The 24,653-nt window shown below is 38.8% G+C and overlaps 1 pseudogene; it reads left to right on the forward strand.

Moving 5' to 3' along the window:
• Positions 1–24,653, forward strand: part of LOC147378792 (uncharacterized) — a 98,982-nt pseudogene that overhangs the window by 69,381 nt on the left and 4,948 nt on the right.

The raw sequence follows: 24,653 nt of genomic DNA on the forward strand, positions 1-24,653 counted from the left end.
CAACAGGAAGGGAACACAGCCTCAGCCATCAACAGAAAATTGGGTTAAAGATTTACTGAGCATGGCCCTGCCCATCAGAACAAGACCGTTTCCCCCTCAGTCAGTCTCTCCCATCAGGAAGCTTCCATAAGCCTCTTATCTTTATCCATCAGAGGGCAGACAGAATGAAAACCACAATCACAGAAAACTAACCAAACTGACCACATAGACCACAGTCTTGTCTAACTCAGTGAAACTATAAGCCATGCCATATAGGGCCACCCAAAATGGATGGGTCATGGTGGAGAGTTCTGACAAAACTTGGTCTGCTGGAGAAGGGAATGGCAAACCACTTCAGTATTCTTTTCTTGAGAACCCTATGAAAAGCATGAAATGACAAAAAGTGCCATCTGGGAAGCCCAAATAATTTTGAGCAAATAAAGTCAAGAATGTTTGCCCAGCAACCATATTTCCCTGAGAGTACTGAGTTTCAGAAAGATCAGAAGACTCCGGCTGTGAGCAGGAATGTAACAGGTGAAATGCTGGGTGGGGCTTCTGCTCTGAGGGCCTCACCCTTCTCTGTTTGCACTGGCTGAAGGCAGGCACACTCACCTGTAATCCTAGCCCTCCCTGCCTCCTTGTGCCTGCCCTCACTCTATCCTGAGACTTCAGGGTTCAGTTGAATGGGGAAGCTAAGCTGGAGACTGACCAGCTGCACCCAGGCTCTGCCAGAGCTCAGGTGTGGTTACTCTGCTTCTGGGTATCCTCTATATAAAAGCAGGGAGTCATATATGTTAATCCCAACCTCCTAATTTACCCCTCCTCCCCTTTGTCCCCTTTAGTAACATGTACATACTAATGTATATAAAATAATCAACAAGGACCTACTGTATAGCATAGAGAATTCAATATTCTATAATAACCTAAATGGGAAAAAGATCTGAAAAAGAATGGATATATGTATATGTATAAATGAATCACTTTGCTGTACTCCTGAAACTAACACAACATTGGAAATCTATACTCCAATATGAAAGAAAAGTTAAATTAAAAAGTAAAAAGAGATAACACTACAAGAGAAAAAAGAATAAGAGATTAAAAAATAAAAGTAGAGAATCTGATTATGTTGTGTCTGCAGTCCTCCTAATGAATTTTGAATATTTCCAAATACCTTACACGGGGCCAGATTCACAAACAGCAGAACATTATCATGGGCACTTAAGACTTGGTGAGAAGATGACCAAATATCTAGGAAAGACAGTTGGGGGCTGGCTGCGTCTCTGCAGAGGATAAGCCACGGGCCCGGGATTTAATCCCTAATTGGGGAAATAAGATCCCACAAGACTCGGGGTGCAGCTAAATACATAAACAAATACAAGATGTCAGAGAATGTTGTTTTGATTTGGATCTTTTGGTTTCTTTTGGAGACTTGCCTCTAGCCTTTTCAGCCAGGAGCAAGACTGGTCAATTAATGCTTGCTGTCTTCCTCCACTCTCACCTTGACCTAAGAGGCTCAAAGACAGCCAGAAAGGCTAGGAGACAGGCATTGAGTTGGTTCTGGAATTCTTGTGGCCTCTCCTCTGCCTTCCATGTGGAGCCCCAAGAAGTTCAGGCAGCCAATAAGTCCTCACACAGGATCCAGATGTTGCGCTTCCCCACCCATACCTACCTGCCCACACTGTCTCCTGAGGGGCTGCCCAGAACCTGTGTTCTCTCTTGCAGTGCTGTTCTGAGTGAATGCTCGCCTTCTTTCACACTAAGGTCTGAGCACAGGACTTTCAACAGCCACACTCCCACTTGTGTTCAATTCTGACTTGGGGTGTGCATTCAAACCTGGGCTTATTTAAGAAAAAGAACACATAGCTGAGCCCAAAGATTTGTATTTCCAAGCCTAAGCCATGTGCTGGAAGGGTGGAACCCCTCTAAGGGCCTCAGACTTCAATGATTCATTAGACACCTAGAAAAGAAATATACTTATGAGTCATGAATTTATTCCAGACCCCTTACTCTGAACAGAAAAAAAAAAGAATGAAATATAATTTTTCATCAGAAAACATTTTTTCCTAATATCATGTTTCTCTTACCTGAAAAATAATGATATGAACTCTTTGTGACTGTTCCTCCTCTTTTATGAAGAATGTTTTCTTGCTTCTTGCCCTGACGTGGAGGGCATATGTTCTGAAGAGGGTGGAGGGCATATGTTCTGAAGAGGGTAAGGATTATAATTCACATTAGCAATGCACTCAATGGGCTTCATTGACAAGTGTTTTAACAATGTGCCCACAACTCCAGACCCAGGAGGAATATGAAGGGTGGCCACAGTCCCCTAAACATGTGCAACTCATCTTTTATTTTTCAGTTTATTATTAACATCTTAATTATGTGTTTCTTATTACAAGATAACCAGATCAAGAACATCAAGGTCCAAGTTAACCTAGGTACCTGGTTTAGGGTCTCATCAGTGAGTCCTTCTAGTGAAACTAAGCAATCCCCTGTGGTGCTCCTGGGCACAAAAGGGTTGAACCATAAAGAAGGCTAAGCATTGAAGAATTGATACTTTCAAATTGTGGTGCTGGAGAAGACTCCTGAAAGTCCCTTGGGCTGCAAGATCAAATCAGTCAATCCTAAAGGAATTCAACCCTGAATATTCATTGGAAGGACTGATGCTGAAGCTGAAGCTACAATACTTTGGCCACCTGATTCGAATAGCCAATTCATTGGAAAAGACTCTGATGCTGGGAAAGATTGAGGAGAAGGGGACAACAGAAGATGAGATGGTTGGATGGCATCATCAACTCAATGGACATGAGTTTGAACAAACTCTGGGAGATGGTAAAGACTGGCATGCTGCAGTCCATGAGGTCATAAAGAGTCAGGCATGACTTAGTGAATGAACAATAAAAACAATGACCTGCAATAAATTATATGTATATTACAAGTATTGGTAAAATTAGTAATGTGTTTAGATCTTTACCTCAAAATAATCAATGCCTACAGATATAGAACCATTAATATCTATACCTAAAACTAATGTAATTTTATAATCAATTATACCTCTAAAAATAAAAAAAAAGATAAAAAAGAATCAATGCAGAAATGCTACCAATAAGTGCATGTCCCTAGCATGTATATAGTATGCTTGTGTGTACCCCATATCTATGCCCTTCACCTCAGCACACCCTGTTCTTGGTCTGGCACCCTGCAAAAGTGGGTGCAAACTCTGAAGGAGCACCCAATTCAGTTGTGGAAAGAGAATTGTAACAGATGAAGAGGTAAATGCTGCAGAATGAGTAAGACAAGGTTTCCCCAAAAGAGGTGAGATTTCAGTTGGGTGTTAAAATGTCACCTGATTGCTGTGCATTGCCTGAGTGAGTCTATGACCATCCAGTACCCATCTTCCGTCCCAGCACTCTGATTTTTCTTCAGCAGGCCCCTTGATCCCATTAATCTACCTCATTTAACACAGTGTTTGTTCCTGGGGTGTGCACATGTCCCAGTCAGGGCCACGAAGAGTGATGTGTGGGCCTCAGCTGGCACTTTTGGAAACAGAGGCTCTCTTTCTTCTGGACATAACAAGTGAGGGATGTCAGCACAGAGCCCCAGAGGAGACTCAGGAGACTGAGACTAGCAGGTAGCAGATGAAAGACATCCTGACCCATCATGGAGCCTGATCCAGATGCAACGATGCAACCCTTGACTATGGACTTTTCAATTATTCCAGCAAACAAAGTCAATCCAATTTGAGTGAGATTTTCTCGAACAGAACTTTGAAGGGCAAAGACATCAAGTGTGTTTGAACAGATACTTTCCATTGCTTCTAAAGGAAAAGCTGATGCAAACCCTTATTTAAGTGTATCTAAGAGAAGACTGTCTAGTCTGCTCTGCATCTTTTTCTTTTGTATCATCAGGTTCTGCAATTTCCCACAGCTCTGCACTGAATTTTCATTTACATTTTACATAGTTTTAATGTTTAAATTAAAAATATACAGTCGCAGTCTCCTGCCATAAAGTTGATCTAAGTTTGGAGTAATTTTCAAGAGTATAACCTGTGTTGCCAAGGACCAAGCCCTTCCTAGGGTCATGCAGAATTAAGACTGCCTGTGTCCACCATTTGTCACAACTGGAGAGACACTGGCTGTTTGCCACTCTTAAAAAGGGCTCAGCCCTGACTTATCAGGGTGTTTCCTGTCCTGAATTTTCTCACTTCTGCATACAATTTTGTCTCTAACAGTGGTAAGCAGTTATTTACTCTGGTCACTTTGTTATAGTTAAAGGAACACCCTGAGTAAATCTAACCTGAGACACACCTTCCTGGTGGAAAGGATTCCTGTGTTGCACTATGAAACATCCCCCTTGTCCCGGCAACTTTGGGCTTCATATTTAATATTCATCACTTGCTTTCACATGGGCTATATCGCTTATTCAAAAGCAGAGACATTACTTTGCCAACAAAGGTCCATCTAGTCAAGGTTTTTCCAGTAGTCATGTATGGATGTGAGAGTTGGACTTGAAGAAAGCTGAGTGCCAAAGAATTGATGCTTTTGAACTGTGGTGTTGGAAAAGACTCTTGAGAGTCCCTTGGACTGCAAGGAGATCCAACCAGTCCATTCTAAAAATCAGACTTGGGTGTTCTTTGGAAGGAATGATGCTAAAGCTGAAACTCCAATATTTTGGCCACCTCATGTGAAGAATTGACTCAGTGGAAAAGACTTTGATGCTGGGAGGGATTGGGGGCAGGAGGAGAAGGGGACGACAGAGGATGAGATGGCTGGATGGCATAACCGACTCGATGGACATGAGTTTGAGTGAACTCGGGGGTTGGTGATGGACGGGGAGGCCTGGCGTGCTGCAATTCATGGGGTCACAAAGAGTCAGATACGACTGAGTGACTGAACTGAACTGATATCACTTATAGCCTTCCCTTTGTCTGAAATGTCCTCTAACCCAACACTTTCCCATGATTCTCCAGGTTTTCTTCTTTCCAGGAGCAGATGAAATCATTTCTTCTCCAAGGAGTCTTCTTTTCCTGTATTCTGAGGAACTGACCTTCCCTCTGTATTTGATACCCTTTATGCCCTGACCTTGTTGTTTGTGCATGTGCCTTTTTCATTAATTTATGAGAGCTGCTGAGAACACAACTTTTGATCCAATCTCTTGGGACAATTTGTGGCTAACAAATGTATGTTAAAATAAGTGTAACTGAACCAAGCCTAAATAATCTAAAAACTAGCAGTAGAGAAATAATTTAGTAAAATAACATCTCTAGATGTGTGTGGTTCCAGGGTTTATAGGGGGCATCCAGCATTTAATGATTTGATGCATCCTTTCAGAATGAGCTGTGCACAAGCTGTGTGGGCACTGTTGGTGGCCTGAGCATCATTAATAATTCAGAGTCTACATTTGGAGAGGTCCTTGTCTGCCAAGTTTGGAAGAAGAGGCAAAATGAATCAAGCTGAGAAAGAAGGGTGAAAGAAAATGCAAGAGCACAGTCATAATCTTGATGACTATTAAAAATCTCCAGCTATTGATTTTATATGCAGAACATGTCAGACTCAGAAATGAACCAGGAGAGATTTCTTTAATAACAACCAAGGAAAGAATATAATTTATGTGGGATATTGAAAAAGAAGCATTAAAAATTACATCTTGATTAATAATTTGGAGAATTTTAAAAATATTTGGAATGGCAATTTTGAAGTGTCTCTGGGTATATTCATCACTGAAGTGGTTTCCCCAAGGCTTTGTGCTGTCTTGGTACAGAGAGAACAGCATTTCTGTGAAACCCTGCAGTCATAATGAAGTCAGGGCACCCTGGGAAAAGAAAGCAGTCTAAATGCAGAAGTGGAGGAGGAGAGGAAATGAATTTCACTAGCTCTTCAAGTCAACAAATATTTACTGTAGCCACCACGTCTAGGTATGGGCTGCTAAGATGGGAGCTGGGAAAATACAACCAAGCCCAAGGCTCTGCCTCTCACAGCCCTCAGTATCTCACTGTGAAAACCAGGAGACAAAGCAAGGACCTATGAAAAAGCAAATAATGATCTAATATCTACAGGGCACTGTGAACATGGAGAGGCAGAGAAAGCTGTTCCTTATGCACAACAGCACCCTTGGAAAAAAATTCAAAAACCCACACACAATCACACAATAGAAGTTTGCTAGTGGCACAAAACAATGAAGAATGATACAGTGTGTATACCACAGGCAGAGGGGAATCGTGAGCTCGGGAATTAGAGCTCAGGCCGAGCCATCCTCTTTCCCTGCCAGAGTCTCCATTTCCCCATCCATAAGACAAAGTGTTAGAGGCTCATGGACAATTCTAGTTCAGTATTCTGTGAAGTAGGTAGGTGGAATGTTGGGGTTTGCAGAGGGTGGAGGCAAAATAGCAGGGAAACTAATTCAATAAATGTGAAGGGAAGAGTAGTATTTGGTTGCCAGGACAGAGAGAATCAGGCTTCCCCTATGGCTCAGGGGCAAAAAATCTGCCTACAAAGCAGGAGACGTGGAAGACAAGGCTTCGATTCCTGGTTTGAGAAGATCCCCTGGAGAAGGAAATGCCAACCCATGCCAGTGTTCCTTCTGGGAAAACCCCATGGATAGAGGAGCCTGGTGGGCTATGGTCCATGGGGTTGAAGAGTTGGACATGATTGAAGCAACTGAGCACAGAGCACACACAGAAAGAATCCAGCAGTCGGCTCTGTAATGGCTGTAACTCTGTTAGCTTGGACTCACTGTACTCAGATATCTAGCATATTGTCAAGGATGCTTGTTTATGGGTTGAAAAGTGTTTTGAAAAAAACAGTAGCAAAAATAATAATTTTTAAAATATAGATCATAAAAAAATAAAAATAAAAAAATAAAATATAGATTATGTTATGATAGGTTTTGGCTATGTTATGATAGTTCTTCAAAGTTCAACTGAGTCCACAATTTTTCCTATCCAGCATAATTTCTGAGACAAGTTGGGTGAAGGGAAGACAGGAGATATAACCACCATCATGATTCTGGGGTAAGAATATCAGAATTTCATCATCTCACTCCCTTATGACTACTTTAACCTTTAAACAATGTTCAGTTTAACTCACAAATATTAAACATTAAGAAAAGATAAGAAAGGAATATAAAAAGATATATCAGGAAAAGCATTAATTAAAATGGTTTGATAAAATATGTTTTAAAACAAAAGACAATTGTTACTGAAAAAAAGTATTTTGAACATGAAAAATGATGAATGAATTCACTGGAAAACTATAGCAACCCAGAGCCTAAGATAGTTTTAAAGTATATAAAGGTAAAACACACAAAATTATAAGGACAAGTTGAGTAATCTAAATACATAGGTGTGAATATTTAATTCATCTCTCAGAATCTGAGCACTCAGTATTATTTTTAAAATCAGTAAAAATATAGAATAATATAAGACATGCAGAATGTCACAAACAATAATTTTAAAAATGCTACATTTTTAAAAAATGAGGTAACATCTCACACTGGTCAGAATGGCTGCGATCCAAAAGTCTACAAACAATAAATGCTGGAGAGGGTGTGAAGAACAAGGAACCCTCTTACACTGTTAGTGGGAATGCAAACTAGCACAGCAACTATGGAGAATAGTGTGGACATTCCTTAAAACCTGGAAATAGAACTGACATATGACCCAGCAATCCCACTGCTGGGCATACACACTGAGGAAACCAGAACTGAAAGAGACATATGTACCCCAATGTTCATCACAGCACTGTTTACAATAGCCAGGACATGGAAGCAACCTAGATGTCCATCAGCAGATGAATTGGTAAGGAAGCTATGGTACATATACACAATGGAATATTACTCAGCTATTAAAAAGAATGCATTTGAATGAGTTCTAATGAGGTGGATGAAACTGGAGCCTATTATACAGAGTGAAGTAAATCAGAAAGAAAAACACCAATATGGTATATTAATGCTTATATATGGAATTTAGAAAGATGGTAATGATGACCCTGTATGTGAGACAACAAAAGAGACACAGATGTAAAGAACAGACTGTTGGACTCTGTGGGAGAAGACAAGGGTGGGATGGTTTGGGAGAATAGCATTGAAACGTGTATTATCATATGTTAAACAGATCACCAGTCCAGGTTTGACACATCAGACAGGGTGCTCAGGGCTGCTGCACTGGGATGACCCTGAGAGATGGGATGGGGAGGGAGGTGGAAGGGAAGTTCAGGATGGGGAACATATGTACACCCATGGCTGATTCATGGGAATGTATGGCAAAAACCACCACAATATTTTAAAGTAATTAGCCTCCAATTAAAATTTTAAAAATAAATAAAAATTTAAAAAATAAAAATAAAAAATAGACCACATGCAGAGCAAGGATAACCAGATATCAAATCATTTACACTATATTTTTTCTTGTTGTAACATATGAGTAAAGGACAAATAAGCAAGAAACAGCACAAAGTAGCCTTCACATTTCCTTAGAAATGTGAAAAACATATATTTGTGAAAAGAATCCTAATGAAAATTACAAATTAGTAAAAACCGAACAATTTTTATTAGATAGTCAAAGTCTAAGGACTAGTTGAGTTGTATATATTAGAAAAGAAAAAAGATTATCCAAACTTGCAAAACAAGAGATTAGAAAAAGAATAGAATATAAAACTTAAAGTGCAGAACAATGAAAACGTTGATAGGTTAAAATTTATGAAATATAAAATAAAGAAATAGTAATAAAGATTATGAAAAACAAAAGTATATACTATTTTAAAAACTAATAGCATGGACAGACTCTAAATATAAAGAAAAAGAAGAAATAAAATACTCAGAAGAAAAGAGGGCTATAGCTATAGAGAGATTTTTAAATCATAAGATAAGTAAACTATTTCATACCACTTAATTTATAAGTTATAATATGAACACTTTGTTAGATTAAAAAAAAAAACCTTGACAGATGAGAAACACATGAAGGGATGTAATGTGCAGTATGTTGACAATAGTTAATAACACAATATTATATATTTGAAAGTTGCTAAGAGGAAATCTTTAACATTCTCATCACAAAGAAAAACTTGTAACTATAGCAACTTTCAAATACATAATACTGTATTATTAACTACTGGGGGCTTTCCTGGTGGCTCAGATGGTAAAGAATCTGCCAGCAATGCAGGAGATCCAGGATGATCCCTGGTTAGGGAAGATCCCCTGGAGAAGGAAATGGTAACCCACTCCACTATTCTTGCCTGGAAAATTCCATTGACAGAGGAGCCTGGCAGGCTCCACGGGGTTGCAAAAAGTCGGACATGACTGAGCAACTAATATACACATTAATTATTGTCAACATGCTACACCTTACATCCTCAGGACTTACTTATTTTGTAACAGGAAGTTTGTATCTTTAACTCCCTTCACCCATTTAGCTGCCCTTCCCCATTCCCTGCCATTGCTTTGGGCAACCACCAATCTGTTCTTGTAACAATGAGCTAGTTTATTTATTTATTTTTAAAAGAGTCCACATATACATGAGGTCATATTAGCTTGATCATTTAAGCAGTCAGCTCTGTAACGGCTGTGGCACACTGTTAGCTTGGATTCACTGTGTTCTAATATCCAGCATATTGTCAGGGATTCTTGACATATAAATGAGATCATACGGCATTTGTCTTTGTCTGACTTAGTTCACTGAGCATAATGCCCTAAAGAGTCATCCATGTTGTCTGAAACATCAAGGTTTCCTCTTTTCACACAGCCGTTGATAGACGCATGCTTCCCAGGTGGCACAGTGGTGAAAAATCAACTTCCCAATGCAGGAGACGCAAGAGACTGGGGTTCAATTGGCTATGACTGAGCCACTGAGCACACAGCACACACAACACATATGACGATGGATGTTAAGTAGACGTATGGTGATCATTTTGGAATACATACAAATATATAACCATTATGTCATACATCTGAAAATAATGCTATATTTCAATGAAATACAATAAAATAAAATAAGGTAGGTAGAAGAAAGCAAAAAATTATAGTCCTATCTTATGAAATAAATACAAAGATACCAAATAAATTATATTAAGGTGGGTTTATATCAGAATTGTTAAATAGTTAAATATTAGAAAACCTAAAATGCAGCTCACTTAATATGAAATGCTGTTGAATATCAAAGAAAAACATCTCCATTCAAGTAGTCTAACAGACTATAACTGTAAGACACATTTTCAAAAATGTTAAAAATTCAGGTAAATGCATAAAAAATGTATGTTATAAAGATGTTAAGTAGTAGTTAAAATAAATCAGAGAAAATCTGTTAATATATTCATTAATTAATTTTGATTGGAGGATAACTACTTTACAATATTGTGATTGTTTTCAACATACATTTCTTTAATTAATTTATTTATTTTAATTGGAGGTTAATTACTTTACAATCATGGTGGTTTCTGCCATACATTGACATGAATCAGTCACAGGTGTACATATAATCAAGGAAAATAATAGAAAAGATTTAATCAACATTACCATATATCATTTATGGTTTATAAATAAACAATTTAAGGAAGTAAGAACAAAATGAAATTTCCTAGTTTGATAAAAAATAATCTATAGCAAACACTTAATATAATGTTTGACCATTTAAAACTTTCCCTTCAACATGGAAGCCATGATCACCATGAGGTCAAATAAAATAAACAAACAACAAAAGGCAGAAATATTCTAGGCACTTACTTAGAAAATCCAAGAAAGGTTATTAATTGCTAAATCTAATTTGAGTCAATGGATGGATGTAAGATGATACAAAATTTAATAACATTTTTAATAACTATTTAGTCTAGGCAATAATTGGATAAGCCCTCATAGTCATCAAAGAAATGTAGGACTTGGGTGTATTTCTCAAAAACAACAGAATGATTTTGGTTCACTTCCAAAGCAAACTGCTCAATATCACAGTAATTCAAGTCTATCCAACCACTCATGCCGAAGAAGTTGAATTTGACCAGTTCCATGAAGACCTACAAGACCTTCTAGAACTAACGTCAAAGACAGATGTTCTTTTCATCATAGGGGATTGGAATACAAAGATAGGAAGTCAAGAGTTACCTGGATTAACAGGCAAGTTTGGCCTTGGAGTACAAAATGAAGCAGAGCAAAAGCTAGCAGAATTTTGCCAAGTATTTGCACTGGTCATAGCAAACACCATTTCCCAAAAAACACAAGAGATAACCCTGCACATGGACATTACCAAACGGTCAATACCAAAATCAGATTGATTATATTCTTTGCAGCCAAAGATGGAGAAGCTCTATACAGTCAGCAAAAACAAGACCTGGAGCTGACAGTGGCTCAGACCATCAGCTGCTTACTGCAAAATTCAGGCTTAGATTAAACAAAGTAGGGAAAATCACTACGCCATTCAGGTATGGCCTAAATAAATCCCTTATGATTATACAGTAGAAGTGGAAAATTCATTCTAGGGATTAGATCTGGTAGACAGACTGCCTGAAGAACTATGGACAGATGTTCCTAACACTGTACAGAGGCAGTGAATAAAATCATCTTTAAAAAAATAAATAAAAGAAGAAAAGAAATGCAAGAAGGAAAAGTGGTTGTCTGAGGAGGCTTTACAAATAGCTGAGGAAAGAAGAGAAGAGAAAAGCAAAGGAGAAAGGGTAAGATATATGCATCTGAGTGCAGAGATCCACAGAATAACAAGGAGAAATAAAAAAAAAAAAGTCTGCCTAAATGAACAATGCAAAGAAATAGATGAAAACAATAGAATGGGAAAGACTAGAGATCTCTTCAAGAAAATTGGAGCTATCAAGGAAACATTGTGCAAGGATGGGTACAATACAGGACAGAAATGGTAAGGACCTAACAGATGCAGAAAAAATTAAGAAGAGATGACAAAAATACACAAATGAGCTATACAAAAACATTCTTAATAACCCAGATATCCACCATGGTGTGGTCACTCCCCTAGAGCCAGATATCCTAGAGTGTGAAGTTAATAAGGCCTTGAGAAGAATTACAACAGAGATAGTGGAGGTGATAGAATTCTAGCTGAGCTATTCAAAATCCTAAAAGAGGATGCTGTTAAAGTGCTGCTCTCAATATGTTAGTACATTTGGAAAACTCAGCAGTGGCCACAGGACTGGAAAATATCGGTTTTCATTCCAGTCCAAAAGAAGGGTAGGGCTAAAGAAGGTTCAAACTATCAGACAATTACACTCTTTTCCTATGCTGATAAAGTGAAAGTTGCTCAGTCATGTCCAAGTCTTTGCAACCCTATGGACTATACAGTCCATGGAATTATCCAGGCCAGAATACTAGAGTGGGTAGCCTTTCCCTTTTCCAGCTGATCTTCCCAAGTGGCTGCCCCATCATTTCATGGCAAATAAAAGGGGAAAAAGCAGAAGCAGTGACAGGTTTTCTTTCCTTGGGCTACAGAATAACTGTGGACAGTGACTGCAGCCATGAAATTAGAAGACACTTGCTTCTTGGAAAGAAAGCTATGACAAGCCTAGAAAGTGTATTAGAAAGCAAAAACATCACTTTGCCAACAAAGGTCCATATAGTCAAAGCTATGATTTTTGTAGTAGTCATGTAAGGATGTGACAGTTGGACTATAAAGAAAACTGAGTGTCAAAGAATTGATGCTTTTGAATTCTGATACTGGAGAAGATTCTTGAGAGTCCCATGAACAGTATGGAGATCAAACCAGTCAATCCTAAAGGAAATCATTCCTGAATATTCATTGAAAGGACTGATGCTGCAGCTGAAGCTCCAATACCTGGGCCACCTGACTCACTGGAAAAGACCCTGATTTGGGGGAAAAATGAGGGCATGAGGAGAAGAGGGCAGTAGAGGATGAGGTGGTTACATAGCATCACTGACTCAATGGACATGAACTTGAGCAAATTCTGAGAGATAGAGGAGAACAGGGAAGCCTGGTGTTCTGTGGTCTATGGGGTCACAAAGAGGCAGACATGACTTAGCAAATGAACAATAACAATAGGCTAAACAGAAGTTCAGTTCAGTTCAGTCACCCAGTCATGTCTCACTTTTGGCCACCCCATGGACTGCAGCATGCCAGGCCTCCCTGTCCATCACCAACTCCTGGAGTTTGCTCAACTCATGTCCACTGAGTCAGTGATGCGATTCAACCATCTCATCCTCTGTCGTCCCCTTCTCCTCCTGCCTTCAATCTTTCCCAGCATCAGGGTCTTTTCAAATGAGTCAACTCTTTGCATCAGGTGGCCAAAGTATTGGAGTTTCAGCTTCAACATCAATCCTTGCAATTAATATTCAGGACTAATTTCCTTTAGGATGAACAGGTTGGATGTCCCTGCAGTCCAAGAGACTCTCTAGAGTCTTCTCCAACACCATAGTTCAAAAGATTCAATTCTTTGGCACTCATCTTTCTTTATAGTCCAACTCTCACATCCATGTATGACCACTGGAAAAACCATAGTCTTGACTAGATGGACCTTTTTTGGCAAAGCAATGTCTCTGCTTTTTAACATGCAGTCTAGAGTGGTCATAACTTTCCTTCCAAGGAGTAAGCATCTTTTAATTTCATGGCTTCAGTCACCATCTGCAGTGATTTTGGAGTCCCCCAAAATAGTCTGCCACTCTTTTCACTGTTTCCCCATCTATTTGCCATGAAGTGATGGGACCAGATGCCATGATCTTTGTTTTTGAGTGTTGAATTTTAAGCCAACATTTTCACTCTCCTTTTTCACTTTCATCAAGAGGCTTTTTAGTTCTTCACTTTCTGCCATAAGGGTGGTGTCATCTGCATTCCTGAGGTCACTGATATTTCTCCCAGCAATCTTGATTCCAGCTTAGGCTTCATCTAGCCCAGCGTTTCTCATGACTTACTCTGCATATAAGTGAAATAAGCAGGGTGACAATATACAGCCTTGACATACTCCTTTTCCTATTTGGAACCAGTCTGTTGTTCCATGTCCAGTTCTAACTGTTGCTTCCTGACCTGCATACAGATTTCTCAAGAGGTAGGTCAGGTGGCCTGGTATTCCCATTTCTTTCAGAATTTTCCACAGTTTACTGTGATTCACACAGTACAAGGTGTTGGCATAATCAATAAACAGAGGTATACGTTTTTCTGGAACTCTCTTGCTTTTTCAATGATCCAGCACATGTTGGCAATTTGATCTCTGGTTCCTCTGCCTTTTCTAAAACCAGCTTGATCATCTGGAAGTTTATGGTTCATGTATTGTTGAAGCCTGGCTTGGAGAATTTTGAGCATTACTTTACTAGCACGTGAAATGAGTGCAATTGTGCAGTAATTTGAGCATTCTTTGGCATTGCCTTTCTTTGGGACTGGAATGAAAACTGATCTTTTCCAGTCCTGTGGTCACTGCTGAGATTTCCAAATTTGTTGACATATTGAATGCAGCACTTTCACAACATCATCTTTTAGGATTTGAAATAGCTCAACTGGAATTCCATCACCTCCACTAGCTTTGTTCGTACTGATGCTTCCTAAGGCCCACTTGACTTCACATTCCAGGATGTCTGGTTCTAGGTCAGTGATCACACCATCGTGATTATCTGGGTCATGAAGATCTTTTTTTGTACAGATCTTCTGTGTATTCTTACCACCTCTTCTTAATATCTTCTGCTTCTCAGGAGACTTAAGTCCAAACCCTGACCCCAGGGAACTCCTGACTCCAAGGAACATTAATTGACAGGAGCTCATCAAATGCCTCCATACCGACACTGAAACCAAGCACCGCACAAGGGCCAATAAGTTTCAGGGCAAAACATACCAAGCAAATTCTCCAGCAACAAAGGAACACAGCCCTGAGCTTCAAGATACAGGCTGCCCAAAGTCACCCCAAAACTATAGACATCTCATAACTCATTACTGGACATTTCATTGCACTCCAGAGAGAAGAAATACAGCTCCACCCACCAGAACACCGACACAAGTTTCCCTAACCAGGAAACCTTGACAAGCCACCTGTACAAACCCACACACAGTGAGGAAACACCAAATAAAGAGAACTCCACAAACTGCCAGAATACAGAAAGGACACCCCAAACTCAGCAATTTAAACAAGATGAAGAGACAGAGGAATACTCAGCAGATAAAGGAACAGGATAAATGCCCACCAAACCAAACAAAAGAGGAAGAGATAGGGAATCTACCTGATAAAGAATTCCAAATAATGATAGTGAAATTGATCCAAAATCTTGAAACTAAAATGGAATCACAGATAAATAGCCTGGAGGCAAGGATTGAGAAGATGCAAGAAAGGTTTAACAAGGACCTAGAAGAAATAAAAAAGAGTCAATATATAATGAATAATGCAATAAATGAAATTAAAAACACTCTGGAGGCAACAAATAGTAGAATAACAGAGGCAGAAGACAGGATTAGTGAATTAGAAGATAGAATGGTAGAAATAAATGAATCAGAGAGGATAAAAGAAAAACGAATTAAAAGAAATGAGGACAATCTCAGAGACCTCCAGGACAATATTAAACGCTACAACATTCGAATCATAGGGGTTCCAGAAGAAGAAGACAAAAAGAAAGACCATGAGAAAATACTTGAGATAATAGTGGAAAACTTCCCTAAAATGGGGAAGGAAATAATCACCCAAGTCCAAGAAACCCAGAGAGTCCCAAACAGGATAAACCCAAGGAGAAACACCCCAAGACACATATTAATCAAATTAACAAAGATCAAACACAAAGAACAAATATTAAAAGCAGCAAGGGAAAAACAACAAATAACACACAAGGGAATTCCCATAAGGATAACAGCTGATCTTTCAATAGAAACTCTTCAAGCCAGGAGGGAATGGCAAGACATACTTAAAATGATGAAAGAAAATAACCTACAGCCCAGATTATTGTACCCAGCAAGGATCTCATTCAAGTATGAAGGAGAAATCAAAAGCTTTTCAGACAAGCAAAAGCTGAGAGAATTCTGCACCACCAAACCGGCTCTCCAACAAATACTAAAGGATATTCTCTAGACAGGAAACACAAAAACGGTGTATAAACTCGAACCCAAAACAATAAAGTAAATGGCAATGGGATCATACTTATCAGTAATTACCTTAAACGTAAATGGGTTGAATGCCCCAACCAAAAGACAAAGACTGGCTGAATGGATACAAAAACAAGACCCCTACATATGTTGTCTACAAGAGACCCACCTCAAAACAGGGGACACATACAGACTGAAAGTGAAGGGCTGGAAAAAGATTTTCCATGCAAATAGGGACCAAAAGAAAGCAGGAGTAGCAATACTCATATCAGATAAAATAGACTTTAAAACAAAGACTGTGAAAAGAGACAAAGAAGGTCACTACATAATGATCAAAGGATCAATCCAAGAAGAAGATATAACAATTATAAATATATATGCACCCAACACGGGAGCACCACAGTACGTAAGACAAATGCTAACAAGTATGAAAGGAGAAATTAACAATAACACAATAATAGTGGGAGACTTTAATACCCCACTCACACCTATGGATAGATCAACTAAACAGAAAATTAACAAGGAAACACAAACTTTAAACGATACAATAGACCAGTTAGACCTAATTGATATCTATAGAACATTTCATCCCAAAACAATAAATTTCACCTTTTTCTCAAGTGCACATGGAACCTTCTCCAGGATAGATCACATCCTGGGCCATAAAGCTAGCCTTGGTAAATTCAAAAAAATAGAAAACATTCCAAGCATTTTTTCTGACCACAATGCAGTAAGATTAGATCTCAATTACAGGAGAAAAACTATTAAAAACTCCAACATATGGAGGCTGAACAACACGCTGCTGAATAACCAACAAATCACAGAAGAAATCAAAAAACAAATCAAAATTTGCATAGAAAAGAATGAAAATGAAAACACAACAACCCAAAACCTGTGGGACACGGTAAAAGCAGTCCTAAGGGAAAAGTTCATAGCAATACAGGCACACCTCAAGAAACAAGAAAAAAGTCAAATAAATAACCTAACTCTACACCTAAAGCAACTAGAAAAGGAAGAAATGAAGAACCCCAGGGTTAGTAGAAGGAAAGAAATCTTAAAAATTAGAGCAGAAATAAATGCAAAAGACACAAAAGAGACCATAGCAAAAATCAACAAAACCAAAAGCTGGTTCTTTGAAAGGATAAATAAAATTGACAAACCATTAGCCAGACTCATCAAGAAACAAAGGGAGAAAAATCAAATCAACAAAATTAGAAACGAAAATGGAGAGATCACAACAGACAACACAGAAATACAAAGGATCATAAGAGACTACTATCAACAATTATATGCCAATAAAATGGACAACGTGGAAGAAATGGACAAATTCTTAGAAAAGTACAACTTTCCAAAACTGGACCAGGAAGAAATAGAAAATCTTAACAGACCCATCACAAGCACGGAAATTGAAACTGTACTCAAAAATCTTCCAGCAAACAAAAGCCCCGGTCCAGACGGCTTCACAGCTGAATTCTACCAAAAATTTAGAGAAGAGCTGACACCTATCCTGCTCAAACTCTTCCAAAAAATTGCAGAGGAAGGTAAACTTCCAAACTCATTCTATGAGGCCACCATCACCCTAATACCAAAACCTGACAAAGATGCCACAAAAACAGAAAACTGCAGGCCAATATCACTGATGAACACAGATGCAAAAATCCTTAACAAAATTCTAGCAATCAGAATCCAACAACACATTAAAAAGATCATACACCATGATCAAGTGGGCTTTATCCCAGGGATGCAAGGATTCTTCAATATCCACAAATCAATCAATGTAATACACCACATTAACAAATTGAAAAATAAAAACCATATGATTATCTCAATAGATGCAGAACAAAATTCAACATCCATTTATGATAAAAACTCTCCAGAAAGCAGGAATAGAAGAAACATACCTCAACATAATAAAAGCTATATATGACAAACCCACAGCAAACATTATCCTCAATGGTGAAAAATTGAAAGCATTTCCTCTAAAGTCAGGAACAAGACAAGGGTGCCCACTTTCACCATTACTATTCAACACAGTTTTGGAAGTTTTGGCCACAGCAATCAGAGCAGAAAATGAAATAAAAGGAATCCAAATTGGAAAAGAAGAAGTAAAACTCTCACTATTTGCAGATGACATGATCCTCTACATAGAAAACCCTAAAGATTCCACCAGAAAATTACTAGAGCTAATCAATGACTATAGTCAAGTTGCAGGATATAAAATCAACACACAGAAATCCCTTGCATTCCTATACACTAATAATGAGAAAACAGAAAGAGAAATTAAGGAAACAATTCCATTCACCATTGCAACGGAAAGAATAAAATACTTAGGAATATATCTACCTAAAGAAACTAAAGACCTATATATAGAAAACTATAAAACACTGGTGAAAGAAATCAAAGAGGACACCAATAGATGGAGAAATATACCATGTTCATGGATTGGAAGAATCAATATAGTGAAAATGAGTATACTACCCAAAGCAATTTATAGATTCAATGCAATCCCTATCAAGCTACCAACAGTATTCTTCACAGAGCTAGAACAAATAATTTCACAATTTGTATGGAAATACAAAAAACCTCGAATAGCCAAAGCAATCTTGAGAAAGAAGAATGGAACTGGAGGAATCAACCTACCTGACTTCAGGCTCTACTACAAAGCCAGTTATCAAAGACAGTATGGTACTGGCACAAAGACAGAAATATTGATCAATGGAATAAAATAGAAAGCCCAGAGATAAATCCACGCACATATGGACACCTTATCTTTGACAAAGGAGGCAAGAATATACAATGGATTAAAGACAATCTCTTTAACAAGTGGTGCTGGGAAATCTGGTCAACCACTTGTAAAAGAATGAAACTAGAACACTTTCTAACACCATACACAAAAATAAACTCAAAATGGATTAAAGATCTAAACGTAAGACCAGAAACTATAAAACTCCTAGAGGAGAACATAGGCAAAACACTCTCTGACATACATCACAGCAGGATCCTCTATGACCCACCTCCCAGAATATTGGAAATAAAAGCAAAAATAAACAAATGGGACCTAATTAACCTTAAAAGCTTCTGCACATCAAAGGAAACTATTAGCAAGGTGAAAAGACAGCCTTCAGAATGGGAGAAAATAATAGCAAATGAAGCAACCAACAAACAACTAATCTCAAAAATATACAAGCAACTCCTACAGCTCAACTCCAGAAAAATAAACGACCCAATCAAAAAATGGGCCAAAGAACTAAATAGACATTTCTCCAAAGAAGACATACAGATGGCTAACAAACACATGAAAAGATGCTCAACATCACTCATTATCAGAGAAATGCAAATCAAAACCACTATGAGGTACCATTTCACACCAGTCAGAATGGCTGCGATCCAAAAGTCTACAAATAATAAATGCTGGAGAGGGTGTGGAGAAAAGGGAAACCTCTTACACTGTTGGTGGGAATGTAAACTAGTACAGCCACTATGGAGAACAGTGTGGCGATTCCTTAAAAAACTGGACATAGAACTGCCTTATGACCCAGCAATCCCACTGCTGGGCATACACACTGAGGAAACCAGAAGGGAAAGAGACACGTGTACCCCAATGTTCATCGCAGCACTGTTTATAATAGCCAGGACATGGAAGCAACCTAGATGTCCATCAGCAGATGAATGGATAAGAAAGCAGTGGTACATATACACAATGGAGTATTACTCAGCCATTAAAAAGAATACATTTGAATCAGTTCTAATGAGGTGGATGAAACTGGAGCCTATTATACAGAGTGAAGTAAGCCAGAAGGAAAAACATAAATACAGTATACTAACGCATATATATGGAATTTAGAAAGATGGTAACAATAACCTGGTGTACGAGACAGCAAAAGAGACACTGATGTATAGAACAGTCTTATGGACTCTGTGGGAGAGGGAGAGGTTGGGAAGATTTGGGAGAATGGCATTGAAACATGTAAAATATCATGTAAGTAACGAGTTGCCAGTCCAGGTTCGATGCACGATACTGGATGCTTGGGGCTAGTGCACTGGGACGACCCAGAGGGATGGTATGGGGAGGGAGGAGGGAGGAGGGTTCAGGATGGGGAACACATGTATACCTGTGGCGGATTCATTTTGATATTTGGCAAAACTAATACAATTATGTAAAGTTTAAAAATAAAATAAAATAAAAATATCTTCTGCTTCTGTCAAGTCCATACCATTTCTGTCCTTTATTGAGCCCATCTGTGCATGAAATATTCCCTTGGTGTCTCTAATTTTCTTGAAGAGATCTCTAGTCTTTCCCAGTCTATTGTTTTCCTCTATTTCTTTGCACTGGTCACTGAGGAAGGGTTTTTTTTTTTTTTTTTTTTTAAATCTCTCCTTGCTCTGCTTTGGAAGTCTGCATTTAAAGGGTATATCTTTCCTTTTCTCCTTTGCTTTTCACTTCTCTTCACTTCACAGCTATTTGTAAGGCCTCCTCAGACAGCCACTTTGCTTTTTTGCATTTTGTTTTCTTGGGATAATCTTGATCCCTGCCTCCTGTACAATGTCACAAACCTCCATCCATAGTTCATCAGGCACTCTCTCTATGAGATCTAGTCCCTTAAATCTATTTCTCACTTCCACTGTATAATCAGAAGGGATTTGATTTAGTTCATACTTGAATTTTCTACTGGTTTTTCCTACTTTCTTCAATTTAAGTCTGAATTTGGCAATAAGAGGATCATGATCTGAGCCACAGTCAGCTCCTGGTCTTGTTTTTGCTGACTTTATAGAGCTTCTCCATCTTTGGCTGCAAAGAATATAATCAATCTGATTTTTGTTGACCATCTAGTGATGCACATCATAATAGCAAAGAAATGTTATATAAAAAAGTATAAAATAATTTTATATAAAACAGATTTAAATAAATATGGGCAAGTCCTTTGTGTATAAAAATTACAAGTTAATTGAATGGCAAAAGAAAAAGTTGAATAACCTGAGAGCTATATCATGCTGTTGCTGCTGCTAAGTCATGTCAGCTGTGTCCAACTCTGTGCAATCCCATAGACAGCAGCCCACCAGGCTTCCCTGTCCCTGGGATTCTCCAGGCAAGAACACTGGAGTGGATTGCCATTGCCTTCTCCAAGGCATGAAAGTGGAAAGTGAAAGGGAAGTCGCTCAGTCATGTCGGACTCCTAGCGACCCCATGGGCTTCAGCCTACCAAGCTCCTCCATCCATGGGATTTTCCAGGCAAGAGTACTGGAGGTGGGTGCCATTGCCTTCTCCTATATCATGCTAATATACCAAAATTCAGTAGTTTAAACATGTCAGTTCTCCCCAAACTAATTTTAAAATTCAATGTAAATCTAACCTGAATCCCAACGGATTTGTTTCTGAAATTTGCTAGCTGATCTTAATATGTATGTAGAATTCCAAAAGCCAAGAAAATCAAGGATGATTTTAACAAAAGAATTATTTAAAAAATTGCATACCGTGTTAGAGTCAAGATTTGCTATAAAGCAAAGTAATTTTTTAAAAACTCAGCAGAAGCAGAAATAATAATAGAATTAGATAGAGAGGGTGGAAATAGTCTTGCACATAGACAAAAAATTGATATATGGCAGTAGTATTATTACAAATCAGTGGGGAAAGGTGTGTGTCCCAGTAGATGATGCTGGGACAGTTGCCAAATGTTAGACTTATGTGAGGAAAGCAAAACTAAACTTCTAAAGAAAAACATGAAATGATATCTTTGGGTACTATGAGTCACCGAAAGCAAAATACATGAAGAAAAACACCAGATGTTTGACAAGAGGGAAACATAGTTCATTTGTTTCATTTTAGCAAACTAAGGCATGGAATGATTTACACAAAGGTCACTGAGGGTGCAGGATCACCCCCTCATTTCACAGGATTTTGAGTTATTAGAGAAGAAATGTGATGAATTCATACCCACAATGTTAGGCAAGCACACCCTCATTGGAGATTGGGTGATGACTCAGTGAAAATCCAAGGCTCCTGGTTGTCAACCCATTGGTTTACCTTTCAAGATTGACATTTTTTTAAATCCAGATATGATTGTTGTGCACCAGATGAATATATGAGAAAAACTCAGGTGAAGAGTGTCACCTCTTTTCTATTCACCAGACACCCTGTCAGGACTATCCTGTGTGTGATTGGGCTATGAAATCCACAAGGTCAAGAACTTGCCTTTACTCTCCTGAAAGTTTGAGCATGCTTTAGGATTAATCATGTTTTACATTAATTAATTAGGATTAATATAATGCTTTATATTAGTTAATTATTATAAACCCACTGTAATGAAGTCAATGTTTTGATGATATCATTGTCTAAGGGGCAGGAAACAGGGTAGAGTCAAGTGGGATGGCTAGTCCAGGACAATTAAAACCAATTGCATTTTACAGTTAGACCTGTGGTACTGTGAGGATACAGATGAAAAAGGCAGCATCATGCCTTTCAAAATGGTAAACCCACTTCCCTGGCAATCCAGTGGTTAAGACTCCCAGCTCCCAGCGCTGGGGGCACAGGTTCAATCCTTGGTCAGGGAACTAACATCTCACAGCCTGCAAGGCATGCCGTCCCCCCCCCCAAAAAAAAAGCACACACAGGTAAATTTGGTGAATATGAATGAATAAATGATGAGATATGGCGTAAGTGCATGAATGCTCTATAAAGTACTCTACAAAAAAGAAGGGATGCCTATAAGACAGGAACTTTATATTATTATAACTCATTTAATAGTAAAATCATCCCTTAGAATAAGCGTTGTTCTTCACATCTTCAGTTCAGTTCAGTTTTCAGCTTAGTCGCTCAGTCGTGTCTAAATCTGCGACACCATGAATCAAAGCATGCCAGGCCTCCCTGTCCATCACCAACTCCCGGAGTTCACTCAGACTCACGTCCATTGAGTCAGTGATGCCATCCAGCCATCTCATCCTCTGTCGTCCCCTTCTCCTCCTGCCCCCAATCCCTCCCAGCATCAGAGTCTTTTCCAATGTGTCAACTCTTGGCATGAGGTGGCCACAGTATTGGAATTTCAGCTTTAGCATCAGTCCTTCCAATGAACACCCAGGACTAATTTACTTTAGAATGAACTGGTTGGATCTCCTTGCAGTCCAAGGGACTCTCAAGAGTCTTCTCCAACACCACAGTTCAAAAGCATCAATTCTTCAGCACTCAGCTTTCTTCACAGTCCAACTCTCACATCCATACATGACCACTGGAAAAACCATAGCCTTGACTAGACGGACCTTTGTTGGCAAAGCAATATCTCTGCTTTTGAATATGCTATCTAGGTTGGTCATAACTTTCCATCCAAGGAGTAAGTGTCTTTTAATTTCATGGCTGCAGTCACCATCTGCAGTGATTTTGGAGCCCCCAAAAATAAAGTTGGACACTGTTTCCAGTGTTCGCCCATCTATTTCCCATGAAGTGATGGGACCAGATGCCATGATCTTAGTTTTCTGAATGTTGAGCTTTAAGCCAACTTTTTCACTCTCCTCTTTCACTTTCATCAAGAGGCTTTTTAGTTCCTCTTCAGTTTCTGCCATAAGGGTGGTGTCATCTGAATATCTGAGGTCATTGATATTTCTCCCAGCAATCTTGATTCCAGCTTGTGCTTCTTCCAGGCCAGCGTTTCTCATGATGTACTCTGCAAGTAAGTTAAATAAGCAGGGTGACAATATACAGTCTTGACGTACTCCTTTTCCTATTTGGAACCAGTCTATTGTTCCATGTCCAGTTCTAACTGTTGCTTCCTGACATACATATAGGTAGAGGCAAGTAAATGAGGTTAATTGATGCTGCCCAAGGAAACTAGTAAAGGATTTTGGTACAAAAACCTGTACTTTCTCCTTTTTCTCCTCAGTCTAACTCATGGAGGTAGGTGGGGCTGGAGAAAATTGGAAAACTTTAGAAAAGGGTCTGGAGGCCTTAAAAAATGCACAGGGTTGCAGGTGGCATTTACATAAGGGGTCTGAGAGAAAGACTTCCACCAATTGGGTGTGTGGATAGCAGGCAGACACTAGTCCCACTTGAAGAAAGGAAGGAGTGAGCTCCACTGGCCAAAAGACCTAGCCTAAGGCTAAGTGCAGCATTTCCCCAGGCTGAGGTCAGCATTTATAACTGGTGTTCATTCAGCTTAACACAGGTAATATTTCATTCTCCCTCTCTAATTAAACTCTGCAGTTCTATCAGTCATGGGTATCACTTTGTCATAACAAATACACAATTAAGTTTCTATATGTCAACACTAGTTTGTAATGTAAAAAGAGATCATTTATACTGGTAATTCTGGAAGGGAAAAAAAGCAAACAGAGAAATCTTCCTGTTCCTGTTTCAAGTTTTTATCTTATTTTTGCACACTTTTTCTTTTCAGATATAATGTGTTTGAATTGCCATCTTTCACAGGGAATAAGTTTGACTCCTTAAAATGTTGTTCCCAAACAGTGCATCTACTGTGGTTAGGTGGTCATCCCCCACCTTACACACATCCCCAGAGCTCCCCACAACTCACCTACAAGTCTTGACCCAGCTTTCATCCATGATTCAAGGGGCTCTCCAAGACCCTGCCCTCTCCAAGGCAGAAAGTTGCAGGATTCTTCCAATCACACACACACAGAACAAGAATCCCTTTGCTCTTGCTAACAACCCCACCCCCACTCC

The sequence above is a fragment of the Bos grunniens genome, chromosome 2 (genome assembly GCF_055505025.1).
Source record: "Bos grunniens cultivar Pamir isolate PY7600 chromosome 2, Bosgru_T2T1.0, whole genome shotgun sequence".
Lineage (NCBI taxonomy): Eukaryota > Metazoa > Chordata > Mammalia > Artiodactyla > Bovidae > Bos > Bos grunniens.